An 11,397-nucleotide genomic window follows, 5' to 3' on the forward strand; every position below is an offset into this window, starting at 1 on the left:
GTCTGCAGCATCTTTCTTAGCCGGCTACAGCCCGAATGGTGCAGAGGAACTGAGTGTCCTTGTCTGCTCCATCTGGGGTTTAAATACCCCCTGGCAGAATTTGAGAGAGGCAGGGTTTGCCCCAGGAACCTTGGTCCAATTCTCCTCTTGCCCACTGCCGGAGTAGCATACTCTGAATTGGCCGCTGCCCTCTGCCCAGAGGGGGCTGCATTTCACAGATGCTCTGTGGGGCGAAGGGTGCCATAGAGAGGTAAAGGTTCATTCTTAAGGCTCATCATGGGGCCAATTTCCCTTTCACTTTCTGGGGCTCTGTATCAGCTGTTAACAGGGGGACATGGGGAAGGGCTCTCTAGACAGGCAGTGCCCGCCCACACACACTGGAGCTGGGCACTCAGCGGCTGCTCGCTCTCAAGAGCGGATCCAGATTTAAAAAAAAAAAAAAAAACGGACCCCTCCCCCTGCCCCCCAGCTAATAACTGCCAGTGTCATGAAGTGGCTACTGGCCCATGGGCACAAGCATTTAGGAAGGCAGAAGGCTCAGAGATTACAGCTCAGGGCTCCTGGGATCTCTTCCTACTCCTGCTGTGGATGCATTTTGTGACTTGGGGCAAGTGGCTTCACTTTTCTGGGCTTCGTTTTCCCCACACGCGGAACAGGGCTGACATTAACCGGCCGCAGAGGGAGCTGCCAGGCTCCGTTCATGGAAGGAAGCTGCATAAGCTAGAGAAGGACAAAGCATCTTCATCTGCTACCAGCCCGGCCTGCTTGGAGTATGCTGCAGAGACAACAGCTGGGCCCTTGGGAGATGCTCAGATAGCTCTTCGTGCCAGGAATTTACCATTTACAGGGTCCCTGGCTACCCAGCCCCCTCAGAGAGGGGAAAACCTGCTAAGGTTTCGTCTACATGGCATTGGAAACCCTGGTCTGTGAGACCTGGGCTCCTGGACTCGGCGCTCCCAAGACTGCACTCGCTTTACAGCTACCAGAGTCAGGTGCTAACGCGTCCACACTGCACCGCGCAGACCTGCTGACTCGGGTCTGCGGCTCGTCCTCCGCCCGCACTGCAGACTGACAGGGCTTGGACCCAAGTCACCCCACATCTCCGGTGCTGACACTGGCCCCCCCGGCAGGGTCCCAGGTCCTGAGCGCTCCCTGACCCAAGTCAGACTGAGGTGGAGGACAGAGGACCCAGAGGAGATCTCACCTTGGGGCAGGGAGCGATTGTGGGTCCCTTGTGTTCTCCATTGTTGCCCCGCAGACACATGCTTGGTCCTGTAACGAGTCAGCAACCCGTGGGTTGGCCCAGGTCTCCCTTTTCCAGTCCCATAGCGGTTATCTACCCTAGTGACCCTGGGGAGGGAGTGGGGGAGATGGCGCGAACACACAGATAAAGCCACCGGCTCTGCACTATCACCAAGGAGTGAGAGAGCAAGTGAGCAGAAAGTGACTAATCAGTACACGCAGCCAGTCAGGGCCACACTTCAGTGACACAGGGCTGGATCTAATGGCTCCCAGGTCGCCTGACACCCATGAGCCTATGGGCACGGAGCAGCTGGGAACATACATGAAGCAGCCTGGACTGTGCTGCAGCAGCACTGCAGTCTAGTGGGTAGGGCACTTGCCTGTAACTCAGGAAACCTGGATTATACTCCTGGGTCTGACCTGCTGGGTGACCTTGGACAAGTCACGGCACCTCTGGGCCTCAACATCCCCCCTCCTACCTTTTGTCTTGCAAGCCATTCGCGGCAGAAACTACCTCCCACTACGTGTGGGAACAGCGCCCAGCACAGGAAGGCCCCGATCCTGGAGGCAGCCTCTACAGTACCACGATCAATGTACCAGGTGCTACAGTACCACAATCAATGACCACTGTCTCCGTCCGATGGCAACAGCACACAGCCTGCCTCACCTTCAAACCACCGTGCAACCATGGGCTCGTTAAGCCCCACCTGCTCCCAAGAGAGAGGCGGGATGGCTGTCCTCATCTTACGCACGGGGGACGCCGAGATGCAGAACCAGGTTAAACGAAGGCCCTGATTTCACTAGAAATAAGTCAGGCAGCTCCAAACCCACAGGGCCAATCAGGGACACAGCTGGCCCTGCACACGGACACAAGCCCCGGATCTGGGTGCACAACAGCGGCGGTCGCGCATGGACGGAAAGTGGGGCAGGCTGGACCTGCCCTTTCAAAACTAAACAGACCCCAAGTGAGCAGCGCAAGGTCTCAGGGGGGAACAAGCGACACGGCCAGGATTAGAACCTGGGCGGCTCTGCCTCCTGCTCCTGTTCAGTAACGACTAGGCCTGGCCGAGCATAGCTGGGCTGAGAGGGGGGCTCCATTGCCGCAGGCAAGGAAACAGCCCATGGGAAGCACGCAAGAGCCAAGCTCCCCACTCCCCACCTCTGGTGTCACAACAGTTAGGAAAATAAGGAGGCCTGCTCAGGCTAGGTAACATTATTACCCCAGTATGTCCCCCAGTGTGGGCCCAGTTATACCAGTATAAAGGTGGCTTACACCAGGACAGCTGGCTTCCCTTCCCACACAGGAACAGCTCTACTGACGTAAGCACCTTTATACCGGTATAACTGCACCCAGTCAGGTCTATACTACAGCTCTATATTGGTATAAATACGTCCCTCAGGGGTGTGAAAACGCACACCCCGAGTGCCGCTGGAACACTGACCGGACCCTCGGCGGAGACAGCACTAGGTCAAGGGAGTGCGTCTCCTGTCGACGCAGCTAACGCCGCTTGCCGAGGGGGATTAACGCCGCACAGGAGCATCCTCGCTGGGGCACTGCAGCTTTCTAAGTGCCGACCACACCTCTGTGGTTGCACAGCTTTAGTTACACCGGGATCGCTGGAGCAGTGCGGCTGTCCCGCGGATCGAAGGCCGAAGCAGGGCATTGGGTCCAGGGCTCTTCCCCAGCGCTGCTCCCCAGCTCAGAGGGGACGGGGGTAGGGAGGGTGGGGCTGGCACAGAGCTCCGATGGGTGTTGGCACCACACCTCTTCCCCCCGGGACAGCTACCGAATAGGCTGGAGCGGCATTTCACAGGAGCATTCTCAGGTAGGGACTCTGCCTCGTCCTGCCCCTCACCTGCCTGTCTGGGTCTCCTCCCCACCCTGCTCCTTTCCCCGTTGCCCCATTTCCTGGATCTCTGGTCCCACCTGCACCACCCCGACTGAAACAACTCCCCCCCCCGGCCACCCCACCCCCACAGGCCGTTCCAACATGTCTCAGCCTGCCTACATGCATGTCTTGAGCCTGCCTACACACTTTCACACCATGGCAAGGCTCAGGGAGGCAACTCGGTCCCGTGCTCGCCACCAGGCCAGACCACGCTCCAGCCGTGTCGTGAGACAAGCGGGGCTGCCCAACTCAGTGGTTTTCGCAGCACGGTTGAGTGCTAAAGCAAATACAGCCAGCAAACCCATCGGGTTCGACCGCAGGGGAGGGGCGGAGAGCAGAACCCAGCGTGGGAGAGCAGGCTTGGGGCAGCTTCAATGGAGCTCTTAGGAAAGAGACCTTGCCCCTATGGACAAGGGTTCACAAGCCGGTCAGAAGATCACAGCCGTCCGGCCTTTCCCATATTGCTAAATGAGAGAGGGGTTCTGCCCATGAACAGATACGCCTCACAGTACAAAAACCTACACAGACGAAGAGATTTCCAGAGGTGCTCACAATGGGCCTGGCGGAGAACAGCTGTGCTAGGAGAATATGGGTCTTTGCCCCTCTAATGCCTGGTTGTTACCGGGGAAACCCTCCAACATGGGCGCTGACCTTGGCAGCACACGCGAAACCTGACTCAATTTCCCCTTCGGCCACGCACACAGAGGAACGTGTTAGCAGCAAATTCAAACCGCTTTGTTCATACACGGTGCCACAAGCCCCCAAGCCCTCCTGCTAAACACAGTTCCTCCCCAAGCCCCGGAGTAAGACGAGGTTACAACACAGCACCTCTTCAACGCTACTGAAAGGTTGTTGTTCCCAGGTCACCCACCCCAGAGTCAATAACCACAGTCTCGTTTGTAGGGCCCCACTCCGTAGCCCATCCCCCTGGAAGCGCCAAGCCCACTTCTCTACCCGAGGTCACCTCAGGTTTCTTGCATGCAGCTTCCAGGCCTCCGCACCCAACAGAGGAACCTCCCTCCCCAGCCAATCCCTTGCTCCTGGGCCCCATTCACTGCTTTCCTTCCTACAGACCTTTGCACGAGTCTTCCTGCAGCGTAGCAGGACACCCCAGCTCAGCCCTCCCAGTGCCTTGCTAGCAGCTCCCAGTTTCTGGTGTCCCAGGTCTCCCGCAGGCAATTATCTCCCGCTCCTGCTCTCTCTCTGTTCTCAAACAGCTTTCACCTACCCCCTTCTGACCTTCCCTCACCCTGGGTCTGTCTCTTTGTATGACCTAGGTACTGTCTCATCCCAGCTGGCACGCAGTTGACCAGTCACAGATGAACTGCACCCTCCCTGAGGTCCAGTCGTTCTGCGACACCGGTCCACAAAAGAGGAAAAAAGTCTCCCGCAACGGCAAGCTAATGGTGCTCCACCTTCAGCCAGTGCAGCAGAGGCCTGCGATCTTAGCCCTGAAGTTGCTGGGTTCACACCCCACTCTGGACTCACGCAGGTAACTGAGGCACGTTCTGCTAGTACAATTCTGGCTGGAGCACTCCCTGATCGATTGCTCTCCTGACTAAGGGGCCAGGGTTATCAGAAGCCACAAGAGCCAGGAAGGCCTTTCACCCAGGAGACCTGCAGAGAGAAAACCCACATGGCCTTCTCGCCAGCTTCTTTGCCTTTTAGAAGGCCCCCTATGCATTGCAATGGATAGCACAGGCCCTTCCACTGCCAGCTCCTTATGTGATGGGGCGGGGGGGAGCTGCCATCTTGGCCAGCACGTGGTGGATTTAACTGGAGACCTCCAGCTCTAAAAGCACAAGCTGCTACAGCTGCAGCTAAGGAACCAATCCTCCTAGATCTAGGGCTGTTGCAGACTCAGTCCCCCATAGGCCAGGCACTCGGAGGGACCACAAAAGGACTCACCGGTGGGCTACATAAACAGCTTGCAGAAGGAAACTGAGAAATTCCAGCCAGTCTCCCCCTGGAAGGCTGCTAAGGGAAACCGACTGCAACACTACACGGTTTCCCTTGGCCGGCTTCACTGGGCTGCCAGGGCTTTTATATGGATAAAACTGTCCACAGTCGGGCTTTTATCAGCACAGCTATGTAAAAATCCCATCTCTAACCAACACAACTATGCTGGGAAAGTGTAGACCAGGCCTCACAGTCGAAATACACCAGGCAGGAGGGGAAACTGAGGCACAGAGCCGGGAAGTGACTTGCCCAAGGTCACCCGACAGCTCAGTGGCAGAGCTGGTAACAGATTCCAGGCTCACTGATCCCCAGTTCTACTTACTAGATCACGCAGCCCCTGCCCGGCTCCTATGGCAGGTAAAGAACACACTGGAGCTATCTCAATTTACATCAGCTGGAGATTTGGCCCAAGGAGAATAACTCCAGGGGCTTGGCCAAGTATCTTCCCCACCTCATCCCACAAGAAAAGGCCTTGATGTCCAGGACTGTACCGCATTGCTACACTGGCCAGTATCCTGAAATCTAGCCCACACAGGGTCTAGCAGTCCCTCAAAACGCGGTTCTGCTCACAGAAACGATGGTGTAAAGAAACCAGCCCCCTCCTACCCTACAGAGTGGCTCACTCAGATCACAGTCAGACCTATTGATGGTAGCAGCCAACGCTTCTCATTCACACTAGCCCTGCAGAGCTATGAGACAATGGGCTGAATTCAGCTCAGACTCCCACGTCAGCAGCGGAATCCATTAACTAAGTTCCAGTTCCGGTTGCACTTGGAGGCAGCAGGGCCACACAGGTGTCACCGAGGGAAAGATTCTGCAGGCCGGATCCGGGTGACTGAGGATGACGAGTGAGAAGGAAAAAGTCCAGCTGGATGCTCAGATGAGCTTCCAGGGCAGACAGCTTAAAACAAAAACCACCAGCCCCATCTTTTCTCTGCAACTGCACACACTTGGTTGGAGCCACAGACACAACCATGGAGCATAGCTGTATTTTCGAGATGGCTTCATCGCCATTAGCTCGGGGTGAAATCCTGGCCCTGTTGAAGTCAGTGGCAAAACGCCCATCCACAACCACAGCACTGGGATTTCATTAAATGCTTCCTGGAATCACAGCTTCAAATCCGAACAGGCCTGTCTCCAATGAGCACCCTTCCTGGAGAGGGAGTGTCTTGTGGTTAAAGCTCTGCATTGCAATGTGGGAGATCTGCTCCGCCACACACTCCCTGTGTGACCTTGGGCAAGTCCCCTCGTGCCTCAGTGTCCCAACAGTAAAACAAAGATAATTCTTCCTTTGCCTTGTGTATTAGACAGTTAGTGCCTGTCTCTTATGATGTGTGAGTACAACGCAGCCCAGATCTCAGCACGGACATCTAGACGCTACAAGTCATAGCTCAAGTGGGCCTTAATCTTCTCTCATTTAGACCCCTGTAAGTCAGAAAAGCAGCCTAAGAGAGAGGAGAGTAAAACCCACTGAGTTCCATGGGCGGATCTTTTTAATAAAGTCCTCTCTGCACAGCAAGAGCCCATGGGGCCATGGCTCTGCTCCAGTCTGCTTAGACAAAGTTTACCCTCCATGCACTAGCTGCTATTTCCTCTCCTATCCTAGAATCAGCTGCATTTAGAGTCTCTGTACATGCAGCAGCGCAGAACGCGCCTGTGGATCCTTTCTGAGTGAGTAGTGCTAGCTACATAATTAATCAGGAAAGGCCCTTCCTGAAATCAAATCCCCTCTGATCGGATCAGAAATCCGCTGGGCCAAAGCTTTGACTACTGAGCCACGCACAGGTCCTGCCTGCAGCCCGGAGCCTCACTTTCAAGCATGGCAATACTAAATTGACAACAAATAAGGCTCCGATTTTCAAAGCCACCACAGAGATCTGGCTGCCAAAAGTCATGATTCTAAAATTAGCTACAACGTCCAAGATCTGAGGCTGCAGATTTCTGTCAAATTTCGAGACAACCCAGGGAAGATCTGAATTTGGGACCGGGGCTGTCTCTTCATTCAATGTTTTGTCCAGCGCCAAGCAGGCCGGGTCCTGGTCCATGACTACAGCTCCAAAGTGCTACAGCAAGAAGGCTCATAACTAATACTAATTTCTCCTGCTGAGTCTCTTGTGAGAGGCTCTCATTCCCCACACCAGCTTGGCTCGGAGAGGGGATAAAGTGAGGTCTTTAGGAAGCCTCATCAAAGGGTAACAATGGGGTACCAAGAAGAGGTGACCTGTAAACATAAAAAAAAAGGGAACTGGAAACACCCTGAGGATAATAATGTAAAGCAGCTGCCTTGCACATGGCTCTTCCTCCGAAGCAGACACTGTGGGGCTGGATCCGCCAGAATGCTCAGCAACCAGACGTTCCCATTGAGACAATGGGGGCTGAGAGCTTTGGAAAGTCCAGTCAGTGGGACTGAATCTAGGATGACAAGAGAGCAAGTGTGAAAAATCGGGACAGGGAGTGGGGGGATAATAGGAGCCTTTATAAGACAAAGCCCCTAATATCGGGGCTGTCCCTGTAAATTGGGACATCTGCTCACCTTAACCAAATCTAACGCCCACTGAAATCAATGGGACCCTTTCCATTAATATCAGTGGGCTCTGGACCAGGCTCATCGTTAAGAGCACCCAGCACTGCCAACACCTGTGACTTTACTGCACAGCTTGAGACCCGTGGCTTTTTTCTTAAAAGCAGCCGTGTGAGTCCGGGAGGAGCATCTCACAGCCTTCATCTACCTCAATAATTCTCTGCTCCTCATGGTTGCAAAGAAAAGCTTGAAAACATGAAGCTGCACTGGAAATCAACTAAGAAGAACCTTATTTATTTAATAAATAAATAAAATAAAAACATGAGATTTATTACGCCCATCTCGTGATTTTTGAACTTTTGGGACCAGCAAATGTTTCATCTATAAAGCCAGAAGGGATTCCTGTGATCTTCTGTATTACACAGGTGATAGGACTTCCATGAATTAATTTCTGCCTGAATTACAGAAATATAAAGCACGAGCCCTGTTCACCCTCGTTCTAACCCTCCCAATTCCCCGCTCCCTACAGAGCTAAGGCTAGAAGCCAGGAGTCCTGCTTGCCAGTCCCCCCCTGCTCAAACCACTAGACCTAACTCCCTTCTCAATTCTGCTTTTGGAACCTTATGTTCCTCTTAGTGTTCCACACCCCTTGTCCCCATTCAAACCATATGCTCCTTTGAGCAGGGACTGTCTCATGATAAGTTGGTCCAGCTCTCAGCACAATGAGACCCTGATCCCAGTTGCAGCCCCTGTCATCATTATCCCCTCTCCCCTAGGGTAGGAGCGACGGCATCTGGAAGCTCACACCCCGTCCCAGGCACAGCGTGAGCCCTGAGAGCAAAGGGCTCTGGCTTGGGAGGGAAGGTTTAAAGAGTTAACAATGAGCAGACAGAAATAGTAACGGTCCGCAGACATCTGAAATGGTGTAAGCACGCAGGGAGGAGGCATTACTTATTACGCAAGGAGGACAGGAACGGAGAGGGGAAAAAAAACCAAGGATGAATACTAGGAAATATTTCCCAGCAGCAAGTGACGTGAGGGCATGGAAAGACCTCTCCAAGGGCAGAACGGGGAGTCCCGCCGTCCATTTCCCCATGGGCTGCATGGCACCTGACCAATCTCTCAGCACTAACCTCTCTGATCCCGCCGGGGGTCCTTCGCAGTCACCACCAGACTGCGTATTGCACCGCGCATCCCAGCCCGCGGCCTAGGTGCTGCTCTCGGCTACACCCGCATCCAGCCACAGTAACCGTGCTGAAGTCAACAGCGTTACTGAGGATTTACACCGGTGTGGCCAAGAGCAGAATCTGGCTCCCCGTTTGCAGCACAGGGGCATGCTGGGCCTGGCAAGCCAAAGGGAACACACAGATAATCCATTAGCAAGCCCCTTTTCCCGGAGGGACGTCTTTCCTGCCATGGCCCCATTTTGCAGGTCACCTGCAAGGATAATGAGGGACAGACGGAGAAGGAAAGCAGGGAAGGGAGTCAATCACACACACATGCACCCCAGCGTCGTCCCACCCCCCCAGCCTCAGCAGGCAAACCGTCTAGCTCTGAAAGCAAAAGGAAAAACGAGCCCCAAAGACCAGCGCTTGCTCTTGCGCCTCATCCACCAGCAGAACGGTCCAGGGACCACGCAAACAAAACCCATCGCCCAGCAATGAGGCTACGAGCGCCACAATATTCCAGCCAGTCCTCCTCCAAAGGATGCAAGTCAGAAAGATAAATTATTTAAGAGCCGCTGCTGCTCAGGAGCCTTTTCATTCCTCTTGCATGCACACCCCCCTTCCCAGCGCTTAGTATTTATAGCACACGGCTAGCGTGCAGTACGAGGCATCAGCAAACCTTTGTCTCACGGGCAATGATACTGTACACACGTTTTCCTTCTCCCACCCCAGCCCCCAATGGTTCAACCAGCGACGGGGAAATGAAGCGCCAAAGCCTGAAGTTATGAGACAAGATTTCCATTCAAAATAATGGGGATGTGAGGCAGGGGGCATTCATGCAACCGAACCGGCTTCGCATCCCCTTGGTTTCCATGGCACAAAGTTTAAGCCCTTACGAGGCAGGTTTCCAGAGAATGGGATCCAGGGGATGGATGCAGGGCTGCACCCCACAAGTAGCCTCCAGAAGCTGCAAAGGCCTGGCACCGTTAAGGGGACGCAGACCGGGGGGAGCATGCACTCTCTTGGGGAGCTCCAGAACAACCCCTCCTTTAAAGGCCCCTGGGGAAAAACCACCCCACCACCCTGACTCCCAAGCACTGCTGCCCATGTGCCCCGACTTGCTTCCAATGAGTGCGGTGCGATTGGCGCACACCACCCTGTCTCACACCCCCAGGCACATACCCACCTACCAGACACACACACAACACAAGCTGGAGCTCAGCCAGTCCTGATGAACAGGAGGCAACGTTCCTGATGCCAACCCCCCTGCGCTGGATTCCACCCCTCCCATACATGCAGGCAGTCTGGGCATTCTGCGCTGCCATTTCATAACCATCCAGTCTCTGCCTTTTGTTCCACTGCCTGTCCTGGCAGCCTCTGCACACCTAGGTGCCTGGATTCCCCCCTACACACACATACACACCACAAAGACTTGCACCCGCCCAAGGGAAGGACAGGTCATCTCTGGCAGCAGGATGCATCAGCAACACCAACCTAAGGGTGCACATACCTTGCAAATGCACCAGGCAGGCGGTGCCTGCCTCCACCACCTCCCCCTGCCCAGCCCAATTCGCCCCCCATCTCCCAGCGCTTCCTCTCCCTGCAACATTCCCTAACAAAGCCCTGAGCCACCAACAGCTGCTGGACACCCCCAGCCCTCCCCTGCTGCTCTGGGCATGCACAGGTAGGTTACCTGTAGCAGGTATGGCTTCCCCCTCTTTCCCTGCAGCAGGTGGAAAGCCTGTTCGGGGAGGGGGGGGGAGATGGGGGAGGAGGGCTGCACCCTGCACCCTTCCCCGGTGTCAGGAGCACCGCATGCAGCCGCCGGGCCGGCTCCCCTTCTCCCGGGCACTGGCATGGTGCAGGAGCCCGGGAGAGGCTTGTGCACTGTGTCCCCTGGGTGGAAGGACGGGCCCCTCCCTTACCTGCAGCTGCTGAGATTCCTGCTGCTGCTGCTGCTGCTGCTGCACGGGGCGGTGTGCGGGGAGGGGCGGGGGGCTGCAGCTGGGCCCAGCCTGGCTTGGTGCCCCCTGGCTCTGCCCCACCTGTGCCAGGGATCTGGCTGCTCCTGCTCCTGCTCCTGATCCTTCACCACCGCCACCAGCTCCTGCTCCTCCTCTCCTCCATCTTTGCAGCTGGCTCTGCTCCCTCCCTCTCCCCACCACCAACAACAACATTTGGTGACGTCACTCACCGTCACGTGACGGAACCCTGGGATAAAAATAGCCTCTCTCCCCCCACCACTCTCCTCCTCCCCCCTCCTTTGCCTGGTCCCCGTGGGGCGGGGCCTCAAAGAAGGAAGGCGCGTCACCGACACTGTCTTAAAGGGCCAGAGGAAGATGGGCGGGGGGGGTTTCAGGGCTGGAGCCGGGTGGGGCAAGCCCCAGCTTTAGGCCTGGCTGCAGGGTCGCCCCGCCAGGGAAGGATGCGAACAGAGGTTGCAAAGCCCCGCGCTCAAAAGTTAGCACGTGCTGTGAACGCCGGGCCCCCCGGCAACCTGGATTGGGCCCCCTTGTGCCTCTGCTTTCCCATGCCAGGCGTTACTGGCAGGCTCATGCAGCTCTTCAGTTATTCCATCTTGCTCTTCCTCCTCGGTCAATATGCAGCCCCGGGCCTTATC

At 55.6% G+C, this 11,397-nt stretch overlaps 1 protein-coding gene across 9 annotated transcripts in view; it reads right to left on the reverse strand.

Moving 5' to 3' along the window:
- The window catches only part of HDAC5 (histone deacetylase 5), a 109,331-nt gene extending 98,362 nt beyond the window's left edge, over positions 1-10,969 (reverse strand). For 7 of the 9 annotated variants that reach the window (XM_075059611.1, XM_075059610.1, XM_032791528.2 and 4 more), the window contains exon 1: positions 10,703-10,944. The gene's annotated coding sequence lies outside the window, so the exon portion shown is untranslated. Of the gene's footprint in view, positions 1-10,702 lie in introns of all 9 variants that reach the window. The other 2 variants (XM_032791527.2, XM_075059614.1) reach the window with 2 other exon arrangements.
- Positions 10,970-11,397: the final 428 nt, after the last annotated feature.

This window comes from Chelonoidis abingdonii, chromosome 21 (assembly GCF_003597395.2).
Source record: "Chelonoidis abingdonii isolate Lonesome George chromosome 21, CheloAbing_2.0, whole genome shotgun sequence".
Classification (NCBI taxonomy): domain Eukaryota; kingdom Metazoa; phylum Chordata; order Testudines; family Testudinidae; genus Chelonoidis; species Chelonoidis abingdonii.